The sequence below is a fragment of the Pristiophorus japonicus genome, unplaced genomic scaffold (assembly GCF_044704955.1).
Source record: "Pristiophorus japonicus isolate sPriJap1 unplaced genomic scaffold, sPriJap1.hap1 HAP1_SCAFFOLD_112, whole genome shotgun sequence".
Classification (NCBI taxonomy): Eukaryota; Metazoa; Chordata; class Chondrichthyes; family Pristiophoridae; genus Pristiophorus; species Pristiophorus japonicus.
In genome coordinates this window covers 1,394,935-1,413,148 of record NW_027250777.1, presented here as the reverse complement: position 1 = coordinate 1,413,148, position 18,214 = coordinate 1,394,935, and the positions used below count along the sequence as shown (strand labels likewise).

At 47.0% G+C, this 18,214-nt stretch overlaps 2 non-coding genes across 2 annotated transcripts; one reads left to right on the top strand and one right to left on the bottom strand.

Moving 5' to 3' along the window:
• Positions 1-11,446: 11,446 nt before the first annotated feature.
• trnak-cuu (transfer RNA lysine (anticodon CUU)) lies at positions 11,447-11,519 on the bottom strand. The gene has a single exon. It is a non-coding gene; the product is annotated as a tRNA-Lys (tRNA).
• A 6,184-nt stretch (positions 11,520-17,703) lies between these two features.
• trnaw-cca (transfer RNA tryptophan (anticodon CCA)) lies at positions 17,704-17,775 on the top strand. Its single transcript has one exon. It is a non-coding gene; the product is annotated as a tRNA-Trp (tRNA).
• Positions 17,776-18,214: the final 439 nt, after the last annotated feature.

The following is an 18,214-nucleotide window of genomic DNA, read 5'->3' as shown; positions in this document are numbered from 1 at the left end:
CTGGCTGCAATCACCGACAGAGACATGTGATTTACATAATCCTGGCGAGCTCAGTAGATACAGCATGAGGCTCTTATTCTCAGGGTTGTGGGTTTGAGCCCCACGTTGGGTGAATCATTATCGTTAAATTTTATGTCGCTTTCTCGGGCAAACTTCATGAATTAACCGATCAGCTTCTTTTGCACAGTGAAAGTAATTTTAACTGAGGAGAGTCGATAATTGAACAATTGGTTCTGGGCTTTGCATGTTAACTGTTAAACCATATCCCATTTTACACACTGTACTTGAGGCATCTGATTCAGAATGTTTATTGTAACATGAACGTGCCCCTGGGGAAACAGTGAGACAGGTTTTAGAGCAAGGGTCTGGTTATTGTGAAACAGCAAACACAATATCAATTCCGGAAGAACAACACTAAATTAACTGATTTGAACACGCAGCCTCCTGATCGGGAGTTAGACCCGTAACCGTTGCACCACGATGTCCAGATTCGACAACAGTCCCAGCGGATCGGAAGGTAGAAAATGTAACATCGCTATTCAAAAAAGGAGGGAGAGAGAAAACCGGGAACTACAGGACAGTTAGTCTGACATCAGTCATCGGGAAAATGCTGTCATCCATTGTTAAGGAAGTGGTATCAGGGCACTTTGAAAATTACAACATGATTTGACAGAGTCAACATGGTTTTATGTAAATGTCATGGGCAGGTACAGAAAATAATCAAATAAGACTAATGTTAAGCTGGCCTTCATATCTCGCGAACTCGATCACCAGCAAGTGAGCAGGAAGGCCAATGGAATCTTGGCCTTTAGTGCAAAGGGGATGGAGTATAAAAGCAGGGAAATCTTGCTCCAGTTATACAGGTATTGGCGAGGCAACACCTGGAATACTGCGTGCAGTTTTGTTTTCCATATTTACGAAAGGATATACTTGCTCTGGAGGCAGTTCAGAGAAGGTTCACTGGTCGATTCCGGAGTTGAGGGGGTTGACTTATGAGGAAAGGTTGTTTCGATTGGGCCTCTACTCATTGGAATTCAGAAGAATGGGTGATGATCTTATCCAAATGTATAAGATTATGAGGGGGCTTGACAAGGTGAATGTAGAGAGGATGTTTCCACTGGTGGGGGAGACAAGAACGAGACCTTAGAATAAGGGGCCGCCCATTTAAAACTGAGATGGGGAGAAATTTCTTCCCTCAGAGGGTTGTAAATCTGTGGAATTCGCTGCCTCAGAGAGCTGTGGAAGCTGGGACATTGAATATATTTATGTCAGAAATCGATAATTTCTTAAACGATAAGGGAATAAGGGGTTATGGGGAGCGGGCGGGGAAGTGGAGCTGAGTCAATGATCAGATCAGCCATGATCTTATTAAATGGTGGAGCAGGCTCGAGGGACGGTGTGACCGACTCCTGCTCCTATTTCTTATGTTCGTATAACTGGAACACAAGGGGACAGATGTTGTGTGCAGCTATACAAAGTCCTGGTTAGACCTCACTCGGGGGACTGTGTTCAGTTCTGGTACCGCACAGGCAGCATCTGCTTTTTTGCCAGGAGACTAAACTCGCCTCCGATTGTTCATCCACAGCAAGTTTAAATATAATGTTCCCGCCTGGGATAGAACCAGGAAATTTTCACATGGAAAGCAAACATGATAACCGCCACACGACAGAAACCTCTGTTGCAGGAAGCACAACAGAGGGGAGCTGAACAGTGAGCTCCCTCGGTGCTGATCGGGACCGATGCTGATGTGGAAGCAAGTCATCCTCGACTCTGGGGGACTGCCTCAGAAGAAGAGAGGAGGATCAGAAATGTGTTGGCTCACCTTAAACAACTTCTGTCCCTCACTGAAAGCTCTCAATCCTTCTCCTCCGCTGCCCTTTACAGAAATGTCACGTAATTACCACCCACCATGTTCACTTCCACATCCTCACAGTGGGCCACAGAGACTCCTGCCGTCTCCCCGCAATCGGCAAACTCACCCAGTTTGTAAAGTTACACCCGGAACAAGTGTCCCGCAAAGGGCAGGAGAAGCCAGAGAGTCTGTAAACTCAGTGTGTAACAGCAAGTAACGGGGTTATTAACGGTGATTACAGCAATTCATCATCACCATAGGCAGTCCCTCGAAATCGAGGAAGACTTGCTTCCATTCAAAAAGTGAGTTCTCAGGTGACTGAACCGTCCAATACAGGAATTACAGTCTCTGTCACAGGTTGGACAGACCGTGGTTGAAGGAAATGTTGGGTGGGACTGGTTTGCCACACGCTACTTCCGCTGCCTGTGCATGTGTTATACATGCTCTCGACGATGAGACTCGAGGTGCTCAGCGCCCTCCAGATGCTCTTCCTCCACTGAGGGTGGTCTTTATCCAGGGACTCCCAGCTGTTGTTGGGGATGTTGCATTTTATGAAGTGGCTTTGAGGGTCCTTGAAACGTTTCCCCTGCTCACCTGGGGCTCGCTTGCCGTGTAGGAGTTCCGAGTGCAGCGCTTGCTTTTGGAGTCTTGTGTCAGGCATGCAAACAATGAGGCCCGTCCAACGGAGCTGGTCGAGTGTGGTCAGTGCTTTGATGCTGGGGATGTTGGCCTGATCGAGGACGCTAACGTTGGTGCATTTGTTCTCCGAGGGGATTTGCTGGATTTTGCAGAAACATCATTGGTGGTATTTCTCCAGTGACTTGAGGTGCCCACTGTATAAGGTCCATGTCTATGAACCATACAGGAGGACGGGTATCACTACAGCCCTGTAGACCATGAGCTGAGTGGCAGATTTGAGGGTCTGATCTTCGAACACTCTCTTCCTCAGGCGGCCGAAGGCTGCACTGGCGCACTGGAGGCAGTGTTGAACCTGGTCGTCGATGCCTGCACTCGCTGATAATAGGCTCCCGAGGTATGCAATTATTCATCCTCTCACAGACCTCAATTATTTTCATGCGATAAACTGATTGAGAATAGAAAGAGGGTTAGTGCTCTGGGTCTTAACCACCCGACCACCAAGGAAAAATTACGATAATGGTATGTATTATATCTATATTAATAGAATCATAGAATCAGAAAGTTTCAGCACAGAGTGAGGCCATTTCAGCCCATCGTGTCCCCGCCGGCCGACCAAGAGCTATCCAGCCTAATCCCACTTTCCAGCTCTCGGTCCAGAGCTCTGTAGGTTGTGGCACTTTAAGTGCTCATCCACGTATCTTTTAAATGTAGTGAGGGTCCCTCCCTCTACCACCCTTTCAGGCATTGAGTTCCAGACCCCCACCACCCTCTGGGTGATGAAATGTCCCCTCATATCTCCTCTAAACCTCCACAATTACTTTAATTCTTCGCCCCCTGGTTGTTGACCCCTCTGCCAAGGGAAACAGGATCTTCCGATCCATTCTATCCAGGCCCCTCAATTTTATACACCTCAATCAGGTCTCCGCTCAGATGCCTCTGTTACAAAGAAAACAGATTCAGCATCTCCAAACTATCCTCATTGACAAAATTCTCCAGACCAGGCAACATTCTAGTAAATCTCCTCTGCACCCTTTCCAGGGAAATCACATCTTTCCTGTAATGTGGTGACCAGAACTGCACGCAGTACTCCAGCTGTGGTGTAGCCAGTGTTTTGTACAGTTCAAGCATAACCTCCTTGCTCTTGTATTCCATGCCTTGACTAATATAGGCAAGTATTCCATATGCCTTCTTAACCACGTTAACTACCTGGCCTGCTACCTTCAGGGATCTGTGGACCTGCACTCCAAGGTCACTTTGTTCCTCTAAACTTTTCATTGTCGTACCATTTAATGTATATTCCCTTGCCTTGATAAACCTCCCCAAATGCATTACCTCACACTTATCCGGATTGAATTCCATTTGCCACAGTTCTGCCCAACTGACCAGTACATTGATCATCATCATCAAAGGCGGTCCCTCGATCGAGGATGATTTGCTTCCATGAGTTCACAGGAGTTTCGATGAAGGACCCGATGTTCCAGTCCTGAATCCAATTGAGGGGATGGAAGATCCCTTTGTGTGGATTTTTTTAACGTGGGGTGACCGTTGCACACCTGCCACCACATGGGCTTGACTGAGCTGGGTCTTGGTCCAGTGGAAAGGGTTAACCAAGACGACAGGAGACCAGCTCTGCTGCACCGACCCAGTGCCCACACATATCGCAGTGTGGGTTGGGCCCATGCTGCCCCTGGGCCCTCGGCTCTTCTGGGCCCCGTCCCCTCATCTGGCGCACCTCCTCCACGATCTGTCGCCGCTCCTCCACCATAAACATTCAACGCATCTCGCCACATACACTCACCGCTCATCCGTCCCGACCTTCCCTCTCCTCTGTACCTGGGCCCTGCCGATGTTCCTGCTCACGCTCCAAAATGACGACGAGAGTTTTGATGACGTCACCCAGACGCCCATTTCAAAAACATCGGCATTTGTTTAAATACCTTAAAACTGGTAACATATATGTAATAAAGCTTGAAGCACCTCCCGGAATTCCTTCTAAGATGTGATTATGGTTTGTTGATCCAGATTCCAGAATCCATGGAGAGATGTTACCCGTGGTATAAGGTGGTGTGGCTGGATTCCGATGGACTGCATGGATAGCTTACCAACTTCGCTTGTTGTTTTAGTATCATCGCGCTGGTCCCTCGGAGAACAGTGTGAAGTGGTGGGAGGATAAATGTGGCCAGGATTCGTGCCCTGGTCAATATTTATCCCTCAATCAACATCACAAAGACAGATGATCTGGTCATCATCACACTGCTGCCTATAGGAGCCTGCCGTGTGCAAATTGGCGGCTGTGTCTCCCACACTACAAGAGTGACCGCACTTCAAAAAGTACTTCATTGGCTGCAAAGCGCCTTGAGACATCCATTGATATCTTCCTGTAGTCCGCCACTTTCTTCTTCATTATCAACCACTCAGCCTATTTTAGTGTCATCTTAAAACTTCTTACTCATACCCTCAACATTTCAGTCCAAGTCATTGATGCATACCACAAAAAGCAAGGGACCCAGCACTGAGCCCTGCGGAACCCCACTGGATCACAAAATCAACCATTACGCTTTGATTCCTGCCTCTGAACAAATTTTGGACCCAACTTCCACTTTGCCCTTGAATCCCATGGGCTTTTACATTCGTAAGCAGTCTGCCAAGTGCGACCTTATCAAAAGCTTTGCTAAAGTGCATATACATTATATCATACCACTGCCCTCATCAACCCTCCTGGTTACCTCCTCGAAAAATGCAATGAACTTAGTCAGACACGACCTTTCCTTGACAAATTCATGTTGACTATCCTTGATTAATCCATTTCTTTCCAAATGAAGATTTATCCTGTCCCTCAGGATTTTTACAAATAATTGTAAAAGGTTCGGCTGGCCAGCCTGTATTTACTCAATCCCTTTCTCCCTTTTTAAACAAAGGTACAACGTTAGCAGTGCTCCAATCCTCTGGCCCCGCACCTGTAGCCAGTGAGGATTGGACAATGGTGGTCAGAGCCTCTGCTATTTCCTCTTTTGCTGCTCTTATCAGCCTGGGATACATTTCATCCGGGCCTGGGGATTTATCCACTTTCAAAGCTGCTAAGCCACCACTACTTCCTCTCTCACTCTCTTTATTTCATCTAATATTTCACACTTCTCCACCCTCATTGCAAAGACCACATTGCCCCTCTCTTTTGTGAAATCAGATGCAAAGTATTCATAAAGAATCCTACCCACGTCTTCCGCCTCCGCGTACAGATTCCCTTTATGGACTCTAATAGGCTCCACTCTTTATCTTGTTATCAGCGTGCTCTTAATGTATTTGTAAAACATCTTTGGGTTTTCCCAGATTTAATTGCCAACATTCTCTCATGCTCTCTCTTTGCTTTCCTGATATATTTTTTAATTGCACCTCTGCACCTCGAGAGTTTCTGCAGTATTGAACTATCCGTATCTGTCATAAGCTTTCCTTTTTTTCGTTTACTTTCCCTGTATGTCCCCTGACATCCCAGGAGCTCTAGATTTGTTAGTCCCACCTTTGTTTTAAGGGAACATACTTGCTCTGTACCCTCAGGATCTCCTCCTTGAATGCCTCCCACTGCTCTGACACTGATTTACCAGCAAGTAGCCGTTCTCAGTCCACTTTGGCCAAATTCCATCTCAGCTCAGCAAAATTGGCTTTACCCCAATTGAGAACTTTTATTCCTGGTCCCCTTTGTCCTTTTCTATAACTACCCTAAACCTTACTGAGTATGATCACTCGCACCAAAATGCTCTCCCACTGATACCCCTTCTACCTGCCCCTCTTCGATCACAAGACCCAGTCCAGAACCGCTCCTGCCTTGATGGGTTTGTTACATACTGGATAAAGAAGTTCTCCTGAATGCATTTTAGGAATTCTTCACCATCTGTACCATTCACACTATCATTTTCCCAGTTCATATTCGGGTAGTTAAAATCCTCCACTTTTACAGCTCGATAGGTTTTGCACTTCTCAACATTCTGCCCATATACTTGTTCTTCTATCTCCCTCCAACTGCCTGGGGGTCTACAGTGCACTCCCAGTAGTGTGATCGCCCCATTTTTGTTCTTTAATTCAACCCACATGGCCTCGTTTGATGACCCCTCTCACACATCATTCCTTTTCACAGCTGCAGGATCCGTCAATAATCTCTCACAACTCAACTGAAAGCAGCTGGAATGTGCAGATTTGAGAGGGGCTTTCTGCACCGTCAGGGCTGGAAACTGTCGAGTTTGAATGTGTACCGAACTGTACAGAGTATTCAACAAATATAGCAGGACTGGGAGACATTGTGCTTTGTTAATACTGAACCAGAAATGCACATTATTCAATGCTTCTCATATTTAATTGAACACGTTTTCAGCTGGTTTTGAAACAGGAACCTTTTGCGTGTTCAGCGAATGTGATGACCACTACACTACGGAACCCACACTTTCAGAGCAGACTGCAACCTGAAGCAGCAACTTAGACCGCTCGGCCATCCTGACTGCTCAATATTATGTGTGGCCACCTGCAGTTTGATTTTGAACTTTTGTGTCCTGTCACATGAAGTAAATGAGGACAGCAGGCGTATCTCTGCCTGACACCGGGGAAACGGTGAGACAGACCTTGGAGCAAGGGTCTGGATATTGCGAAACAGCAAAGAAAATATTAATTCTGGAATTACCCAAAAGGACAGGGACCTCAACATGATTTAAACATGCAACTTTCTGTTCAAGAGGCAGACACACCACCGCTGCACCACGAGGCAGAAACACTGAGTCTGAGATGTTCGTCAATATGAAGGTTCTGCAATAAAAGGGGCTTTAAAATCCCCTGTCAGAAGCTGCGCTCACCTGCCAGTCACCATATGTTTATTTGTTAAACTTTTGTGTTGCTTTCACGGGATAGCTTCATTAGTTAACCCATCACCTTCTTTTGCACAATGAAAGAAATGCTAACTGAGGGAGAGTTGATACTTTAATCAATAAATACAGCAAATGCTGGAAATCTCAGCAGGTCAGGCAGCATTTGCCAGGAGATTAACCTCGCCTCCCATTGTTCTTCCACAGCAAGTTTAAACATAATGCTCCCACTTGGGATCGAACCAGGGACCTTGCACGTATAGAGCAAACGTGACAACCACTACACTACGGAAACCTCCGGCAAAGCAGCCCCAACAGAGGGGAGCTGACCAGTGAGCTCCCTCTGTGCTGATCGGGAATGTGCTGGCTCACCTTCAACAACTTCTGTCCCACACTAAAAGCTCTCAATCCTTCTCCTCCGCTGCCTTCACAGAAATGTCATGGATCACCCAGCCACCGTGTTCACTTCCACATCCTCACAGTGGGGCCACAGAGGCTCCTACCGTCTCCCCGCGATTAGCGAACTCGCCCAGTTTGTAAAATTAAACCCGGAACACGTGCCCGGCAAAGGGTAGGAGAAGCGGGAGAGTGTGTAAGCTCGTTCTGTAACAGAGAGTAGTGAGGTTATGAACGGCGATAACAGCAATCATTAATCCTCTCACACACCTTAATTATTTTTCTGCGATGAACTGATTGAGAATGGAAAGAAGTTTAATGCTCGAGATCTTAACCACTTGACCAGAGAACAGCTTCGATGATTTGTATAAATATAAAAATATATATTTATTTATGGACCTGAATATCAACGGCTCGCTGCCAAGACCTCATGGCGCGACGGTCGTGCATCTAACTTTGAGCGAGAGAAATTGTTCCACAGTGACACCCATTTCATCTTTTGTTCCCTTTTAAACACTAGAAACTGAGACAGGGGAAATAAATAGAGAAACCAAAGCTCAACGATACAGACAAGAGGAAGAGAGAAGGGGAAATACTGTCCCCACCCAGAACTAATGCAGAAACCCCTCTGCTGCGCTCGGGGTGGCCACCCACAGACTGGATACACTAACGTCCCAACAGCTCATTTACTGTCGGAGTGGGACCGTGCGGCGCTTCAGAAGACAGGTCGAAAAAGCAAAGTCACTGAATCGATCTCATGTGCTCCTTCTGCCAAGAATAGCTACACACAAACAATGCTTTTATAAAAGTTACACCTTATCTCCAAGTTTGTCAAAAAGTTAGCTTGTTGGTCAAGGGGTATGATTCTCGTTTCTGGCTTGTTAATTGAAATTTGCGAGAGATCCCGGCCGAGCCCATTATTCTGCCGCGAATTTTGAAATTACATCGAACTTTTGCAAAGAAGGACTTGCATTTCTGCAACACCTTTCAGGAACTCATGATGCCTTAAAGCGCTTTACAGTCGTTGAGTTATGTTTGAAGTGTTGTAGTGTGGGGAAAGAAGTGCCCAAATCACCCCACACGAACGTCAACTCTTTGCGAAGGAGTTCGGTGCAAATAATCAGGGACTTGGACTTTCTTTGAATGAGTTCTGCTTGTACCTGTATTCAAGCTTGAAACAGCAACTGGGCTTCCATCTCACGGGAGCAGCGTGTCGCAGTTCGCGAGTAGGTGACGAGGTTTGGGGTTGATGTACGTCACTTTCAATCTTTGAAATTTCACCAAGCAAAGAAATGATGAATCCAACTGTCCCTGTAATCCTTTTAATCAGGTTTAATCACAGGAATATCTGCAGTCAGGAGGTGAAAAGTAATTAAAACCGACGACTGGCTTTGGGACAATCAGTATACTTTGTCACAGACAAGGCACCGGAAGGCTGGAAGGTAGATCACACCAGTTGTGGGAGAGCTGGTTGGTGGTGACATGGAAGTGTCTGCAGTATGCGGGACCAGACTGCTTCCATGCATCCACAATGAATGTCCCTCCCTTTATTTGGGAAATGTACAACTCAGAGCAGACAAGTTCCATCCCGGTCGGAGCAATCTGAAGCTTTAACTGACTGACACCCTGGTTTGGGATGTCTTGCAGTTTACATTTAAGTTAGTCTCTGTGGCGCAATGGGTTAGCGCATTCAGCTGTTAACCGAACGGTTGGTGGTTTGAACCCACCCAGGAACGAAGCTTTTAACTGTTTTCCCCGAGGATTCAGTGCCGCACAGTTCCAGGTTGTCATTGTGCGTTTTGGCTGCACGAATATATTCCGCAAACATTGCCAGCTGTGCTGTTATCCAGTGAGTTCCCACTCCAATACTTTTATGAACATTTAATTAATGGAAAACGATAACAATTTTTTACATGGACCATGGTCCTCCATCCAGTCCACGAGAAATAAATTACGTTACTTGGTTTAAAGGAACTGGTGGAAATTGTCTGACCGATCGTTATGGCTTTGCTCAGATTCTGAGAGTCAACAGTTTGCGAAGAATTATCTCATGGCCAATGCCTAGCATGAAAATGTCTCTCAGCATTTGTTCTAGGAATCCCTCAAATTCGCAATGTCCTGCGAGGCACCTTAATTTGGCGACATAGCTCGCCACTTCCTGGCCCTCCGACCGTTGGCACGTGTCGGACCTATACCTCGCCATCAGATCGCTTTCTTTAGGATTTAGATGCTCGCAGACCAGCGTACACAATTCTTCATAGGATTTAGTTTTTGGTGTCACCAGAGCTAGAAGAGTCTTCATGAGGCCATAGGTTGGTGCCCCACAGACGGTAAGGAGGATCGCCCTTCATTTGGCAGCGTTCTCGTCGCCTTCCAGCTCGTTGGCCACGAAGTATTGGTCGAGTATCTCCACAAAGGCTTCGCAATCGTCCACTTCTGAGAACTTCTCCAGGATACCAACTGTTCCTTGCATTTTTGCGTGGTTGTTCATTGTCTCGTCGCCAATTGAAATGCTCATAATAAAGGATGAAACTTAGTATTGTGAACACTGAGCAAGTGTGACCTTTGCTCCTTTAATAAGACTGCAGAGTACAGGTACCTCATGGGTGGCCTGCTTACATACCGTGCTCCCAAGGGATACTGGGATCCCTTGGGACTCCGACAGGTAGGCCCTCTGGTGGTGTTGTGCACAGGTTGTCAAGGGTTAAATACATAACACAAGATGTGAACAGAAATCAACCATCAAAAGCCCTGTCATTAACCGCAAAGGGTTTCCTGCAATTTTCTGATCGCAAAGCGCTTTCAGTCCTTGTCCTTAAAATTGCAGACGTGGAAATTGGGGAGTTTAATGACTTTGAAAGGAGAACATTGTTGTTTGGTGCCGTTCTGGTCAGAGAAATGGTTGTGAAAGGAACTTTTTGCAGAGAGAGGGATTGAGCATTTCAGCTTGTACCTGAACACTTCTCTCTGGGCACTGAGCTAAGCAGCAATTTCTGTCGTGTGGAGGTTATCACATTTCCTTCACACTTGAAAAGTTCCCGGTTCAAGCCTGTGCAGAAACATTATTTCTCAAACAAAAACTTGTCTGCAATAAAATCTGTTTTGGATACATTGTTGAATGAGCAATGCACATTTAAAACCAGTCTCCTCCAATACAGATTGTGTAAAATCAGATCGGGGATAAAACTTCATCAAGGATTAAAGTTTCATGAGTTATTAAAGTTCACTTTTTGAAGTTTTGACTGTCCCTGTCAGCATTTCATTCATTCTGTGAAACAATGCGATCGGTTTACACCAGCAGATCTAAGCTGCATTTGAAACCACAAACAACTCATTAATTATTCGCTTTTCCCTAGTTCCAGAGCTCAGAGGGTTATTGTCCATCCCTGGGATACAAGCTACCTCGGACCCAGGCCAAAGCTCCTCGTACACCGAGCACAGGCTCAGGAAAACCCCGGGGTAGAGGTTATCCCGGTCACTGGGCCTTCCAGCAGCCCTGAACAAGCGCCCGGTCTGAAAATTTCCATAGTAATAACTTGTATCTGGAACATCTAACAGTAAGGACGGCCGAGCGGTCTGAGCCGCTGCTTTCAATATTTGATTAAATTATCAATTCTCCCTCAGTTCGCATTTTTATCATTGTGCAAAAGAAGATCATGGGTTCATTAATGATATTTACCCACGAAAGCAACATAAAAGTTTAATGAAAAGTAATCGCCCAACGTGGGGCTCGAACCCACGACCCTGAGATTAAGAGTCTCATGCTCTACCGACTGAGCTAGCCGGGCTTCTCAACATTTACTCTGTCAATCCCCTTCAGAATATTGTCCGTTTCAATGAGATCACCTCTCATTCTTCTAAACTCTAGAGAGTATCGGCATATTCTACACAATCTCTCACCATAGGACAGTCCTCTCATCCCAGGAATCAATCTGTTGAACCTCCGTTGTACCACCTCCAAGGCAAGTGTATCCTTCCTCAGATAAGGAGACCAAAACTGTGCGCAGTACTCCAGGTGTGGTCTCACCAGGGCCCTGCACAATTGGAGCAAGATTTCCTTACTCTTGCACTATGGGCGGAATATTAGGTGCTATGGTCCGAATATCCTGATTTTCTGCTGATTCTACGGTTGTATAAAAAGTTATTAAAATTCGACAGTCACTCGGCAAACATGTTGTATTTCCTTCAGTGTGCAACACTGATGGATGGATTAATGATGATTGAAACAATTATTCAGTATTTCACAGACTTGAATTATATTTGTCAGCTTGCTCTGTAAAAATGCTTTCCCTAACCAGGAATCAAACCCAGACCATGGCAGTGAGAACACCAAATACTAACCACTAGACTACCAGGGAACACTGCTTGCAGCCTCTGCGATAGCTTTAAATATAGTCAGCTTACAATCACAGCTGAGAATTGTGCGGTGATACGGGGTGCAACTGGATTTGCTGGGAGCAGCGTGGAGGCCACGACCTGCGTGAGAACACCAGCGGCAGGTCGGGGCCATAAAAGGAGCGGTGAGCGGCGGCCTGGGAGCAGCGTGGTGGTGTACCACGGCAAGGTACAGCGCGAGCTGGTGCAGGAGGGCGACGGCAGCGAAGTGTGATGTCATCAAAGTCCAGGTCGGTGATTGGAGCGTGGGCAGGTACAGCAGGAGCAGCGAGAGACTGTGGAGGGATGTGATCGGGGCCCAGGGGTGGTGTGCGTTCAGGGCCAGGGGCCCAGGGGCAGCACGGGCCAGCCCACACTGCGATATGTGTGGGCACTGGGTCCGTGCAGCAGAGCTGGTCTCCAGTCGTCTTGGATAACCCTTGCCACTGGACCAAGACCTCGCTCTGTCAAGCCCGTGTGATGGCTGGGGTGCAACGGCCACCACACGTTAAAAAAATCCACGCACAGGCATCTTCCACCCTTCAACATGCAGTTCGGGACCTGGAATATTAGGTCCATCATTGAAACACCTGTGAACTCATCCTTTTTTGGCGTGGAAGCAAGTCATCCTCTCTTCGAGGGACTGCCTATGATGATGACGAACTGGATTTGCTGCAGTCCGCGGGCAGCAGGTGATGAAAACGGGCGTGAGAGGGTGAGTGACAGGTGGGCACTGCTTCTGATGCTGTCTGACCCACGGTGGGAGTGGCCGGGGATTTTAAAGCCCTTTCATTGCACCAATGCAGGGTAAATGAAACTGTGTTTCAGGAACCTTCATGTATACAAACATGGGCACTCTGCACTGTAGACCTCGTGGTGTAACGGTCGTGTGTCTGACTCCAGATCAGAAGGCTGCGTGTTTATATCACGTCGGGGTCACTGTACTTTTCCATATTGTTCTTCCGGAATTGAGATTTTCTTTGCTGCATCACAATTTACTTTCCCACCCATCTTTGTACCATCAGCAAACTTGGCTCCATTACACTGGGTCCCGGTATCCCTGGGATAGGGGAGGGACGACACACCGGAGAAGTGTGAGCTTGTGGACCGGAGAAGTTGCAGCTGCTGGAGCTGTGCGTTTTATCGGGGAGGGACGGGGGGAGAGCCCGCCGAGCGACCGGAGAAGCTGAGAAGCTGCTGTGCTTTTCATCGGGTTTAACACTGTTTAAAAATGGCAGAGTGCCAAGTTTCTCTCCCTACTGCCCATGCGCGAAGGTGCCGGCAGTGTTTTCGGCGCAGGCATTTGGCTCCACCCCCCACTTCACCATCGACACCACGCCAGGACTCCGGGGACTGTACACAGCGGCCAGGATGGGGCGAGTTTTTCCCCGCGCCGTTTCCAACGCGCAAAGTCGGTGCGCTTGAGGTCAGTGCGCCGACAATACTGCTTGGGGAAAATCTAGCTCTTAAAGAGCAAGGAGTACACTGAAGGAAATACAAATATATTTGCCAAGCAACTGTCAAATTGTAATAACTTTTTATACAACCATCGAATCAGCAAAAAACAGGGCACTTGCCCCATAGTACTTAATATATAGCCCACAGTACAAGAGTAAGGAAGTCTTGCTACAATTGTACAGGGCCCTGGTGAGATGAGGAGAAACTTCTTCACTCAGAGAGTTGTTAATCTGTGGAATTCTCTGTCGCAGAGTTGTTGATTCCAGTTTGTTAGATATATTCAAGAGGGAGTTGGATGTGGCCCTTATAGCTGAAGGGATCAAGGGGTATGGAGAGAAAGCAGGAAAGGGGTACTGAGCTGAATGATGATCCATGATCTTATTGAATGGTGATGCAGGCTCGAAGGGCCGAATGGCCTACTCATGCATCTATTTTCTATGTTTCGATGTTTCTCTGTCCTGCTACTGCTTCTTTAATAATGGATTCCAACATTTGCCCAACCACAGATGTTCGGCTAACTGGTCTATAGTTTCCTGCTTTTTGTCTGCCTCCTTTTTTAAATAGGGGCATTACATTTGCAGTTTTCCAATCTGCTGGGTCCTCCCTAGACTCCAGCGAGTGCATGTCCACAGATCCCTGAAAGTAGCAGGCCAGGTAGCTAAGGTCGTTGAGAAGAAATATGGAATGATTGCATTTATTAACCGAGGCATCGAATACAAGAGATGGGATCGGTGGGGCAGGTTAGGTCACAGCTGGAGTACTGCGTGCAGTTCTGGTCGCCATATTACAGGAAGGACATGATTGCACTGAAGATGGTGCAGAGGAGATTTACGAGGATGTTGCCGGGAGTGGAGAATCTTCGCCATGAGGACAGATTTGAAAGGCTGGATTTGTTTTCCATGGAACAGAGACTGAGGGGAGACCTCATTGAGGTGTATAAAATAATGAGGGTCCAAGATATAGTGGATAGAAAGGACCTATTTCACTTAGCAGAGGGGTCAACAACAAGGAGGCCTAAATTTATAGTAATTGGTCGAAAGTTTAGAGGGGATATTTCTTCACGCAGAGGGTTGTGGGGGTCTGGAACTCACTGCCTGAAAGGGTGGTAGAGGCAGAAACCCTCACCACATTTAAAAAGTGCTTGGAAGAGCACCTGAAGTGCTGTAACCTGCAGGGTTATGGACCTCGAGCTGGAAAGTGGGATTGGGCTGGAGAGCCTCCAGTTGGCCGGCGCCGACACGATGGACCGAAATGGCCTCCTTCTGTGCTGCAAACTTCTTTGATTCTATGAACTCATTTGCAAAGAGTTGAGGTGCGTGTGAAGTGATTTGGGCACATCTTTCCTCACATGACAACATTTCAAAGGTACTGAACGGCTGCACAGCGCTTTGAGGCGTCATGAGTTACTGACAGACGCTGCAGAAATCCAAGTCCTTCTTTGCAAAATTTCAATGCAATCTCAAGGCTGGTCTGGGATTTGAAGCCAGGATCTTTCTGCAAATTTCAAGTAACAACCACGAAGCAAGAATCATACCCCTAGACCAACAAACCACCTGCTCAGCAAATGTGGAGATAAGATGTAACCATTATTGAAGCATTTTTAGTGTGTGTTGCTGTTCTTGATCGGAGGAGCACATGAGACGGAATCAGTGACTTTGCCTTTTCGACATGTCTTCTGAAGCGCCGCACGGTCCCACTCCTGCAGTCAATGAGCTGTTGGGACGTTAATGTATCCATCATCATCATCATCATAGGCGGTCCCTCGAAACGAGGATGACTTGCTTCCACTCCGAAGAAGGATGAGTTCACAGGCCTTTCAATGAATGACCCGAACGACAGCCCAAAGGGTGAAAGATGCCTGTGCGTGGATTTTTTAAACGTTTGGTGGCCGTTGCACCCCAGCCATCACACGGGCTTGACAGAGCGAGGTCTTGGTCCAGTGACAAGGGTTAAGGAAGACGACAGGCGACCAGCTCTGCTGCACGGACCTAGTGCACACATGTCGCAGTGTGGTCTGGCCCGTGCTAACCCTGGGCCCCTGGACCCAAACTCATGCCTCCGCTGCGCCCCGATCACATCCCTCCACAGTCTCTCACCGCTCCTTCGCCCCGATCTCGCCGCTCCTGCTGTATCTGCCCACGCTCCAATCACCGACCTGGACCTTGATGACGTCACACTTCGCTGCCGCCACCCTCCTGCACCAGCTCGCGCTGCTCCCTGGAGTAGTCTCCCGGGACCTCCAAGCTGCTCCCAGGGCCGCTCGCCGTTCCTTTTATGGCCCCGACCTGCCGCTGGTGTTCTCCCGTTAGTGTATCCAAGCTGTGGGTGGCCACCCCGAGCGCAGTAGAGGGGTTTCTGCATTAGTTCTGGATGGGGACAGTATCTTTCCCCTTCTCTCTTCCTCTTGTCTGTATCCCTGTGCTTTTATTTCTCTATTTATTCCCCCTGTCTCAGTTTCTAGTGTTTTAAAGGGAACAAAAGATGAAATGGGTATCACTGTGGAACAATTTCTCTCCCTCAAAGATAGACGCATTACCGTTGCGCCATGAGGTCTAGGCAGCTAGCCGTTGATATTCAGGTTCATATATAAATATATATAAATATATCTATATGTCTTATAACTGTTCCCTGGTGGTCGAGGGATTAAGATCCGGCGCACTAAACTGGTTTCAATTCTCGATCAATTCATCGCATAAAAATAATTGAGGTCTGTGAGACGATTAATGATTGCTGTAATCACCATGAATACCAATACTTTCTGCGATAGACCGAGCTTACAGACTATCTGGCTTCTCCTGCCCTTTGCTGGGCACGTGTTCGGGGTTTAATTTAGTAAACTGGGCGAGTTCGCTGATCGCGGGGAGACGGTAGGAGCCTCTGTGACCCCACTGTGAGGATGTGTAAATGAGCACGGTGGCTGGGTGATCCGTGACATTTCTGTAAAGGGCAGCGGAGGAGAAGGATTGAGAACTTTCAGTGTGGGACAGAAGTTGTTTAAGGTGAGCCAACACATTCCCGATCAGCACAGAGGGAGCTCACTGGTCAGCTCCCCTCTGTTGGGGCTGTTGTGCCAGAGGTTTCTGTAGTGTAGTGGTTATCACATTTGGTTTCTACGTGAAAAGTACCCGGTTTGATTCTGGGTAGAAACATTATGTTTAAACTTGCTACAAGGGAACAATCGGAGGAGAGTTTAGTCTCCTGGAAAATGCTGCCTGACCTGCTGAGATTTCCCGCATTTGCTGTTTTTATTTGCTATTTATTCTCCTGGTAGAAAGGCTCCCTTATTCCTGAATTGCTCTTTATTTAACCAATAAATAGATAACTTTCAGTGAGAGAAAACGGATCCACCGGGGACCTTTCGTGTGTGAGGCCAACGTGATATCCGCCACACTGCAACCCATCAAAGGGCGAGAAACCACTGAATATAAAGGATGAGCTCACAAATATCAGGGGCAGTGCAGTCTGGACAACGTCAAACCCTCCTTTCTTATTCAGCAGAGGCATGAACGGGACTCAGACTCCACAAAGTTTAATTAAAGACACAAATACAAGTGACACTTCCAAATCTTTTCACTGTAAAATTCTTTCACTTTATTTGAAATCCTACTGCGTTGAATCTGAAAATGATCACCATGGGATTTTATCTTCGCTGCTGATTCTAATTTCTCTGCACGGAAGGAATAACCGGTGCTTTTAAATTTGACAAAAGTTGCCACAGATTCCTGGTGACATCGGCAATACAGTGTATAAAATGGGTTAACATGCTGAAGAACAGAAGAACAAAACAAATAGGAGCAGGAGTCGATCATACGCCCCTCGAGCTTGCTCCGCCATTTTATACGATCATGGCCGATGTGATCATGGACTCAGGTCCACTTCCCTGCCCGCTCCGCAAAGCACAGGACAAATGATTGAAGTATCGACTGTCCCTCAGTTAGCATTTCTTTCATTGTGCAAAAGAAGGTGACGTGTTAATTAATGATGCTTTTCCATGAACGCAACACAAAACTTGAAGAAAAAAACATACGGTGAATGGCAGGTGAGCGTTGCTTCTGACAGCCGGTGGGAATGGGCGGGGATTTTAAAGCCCCTTGTGTTGTGAAAACTTCATATAGAGGAACATCTCACAATCATTGTGTAGGCCTCGTGGCACAACGGCAGCGCGTCTGACTCCAGATCAGAAGGTTGCGTGTTCAAATCACGTCGGGGTCACTGTTCTTTTAGAATTAATATTTTCTTTGCTGTTTGGCAATAACCAGAACCTTGTTCCAAGGTCTGTCTCATTGTTTCCCCAGTGTCAGGCAGAGATACGCCTGTTGCCCTCATTTAATTCATGTGCCAGGACACAAAAGTTCAAAATCAACTTGCAGGTGGCCACACACACCACCGAGCGGTCTCAGGTGCTGTGATTAGATCGCAGTTTTCTCTGGAGGTGTGGGTTTGAATTCAACTTCTGACATTTCTTGTTTTTAATCATAAAGCGAAACTCATTGTTTGACACCACGACCAACTTCTTAAAACTGGGATTCAGCAGTTCACCTGCTCGCTTAATATTTCCGTCTGACCTGGTGCTGAAAGTGGAGATGTTTCCGCAGTGTCGCGGTTAACACGTTCGCCTCACATGCGAAAGCTCACCAGGCGGGAATATTTT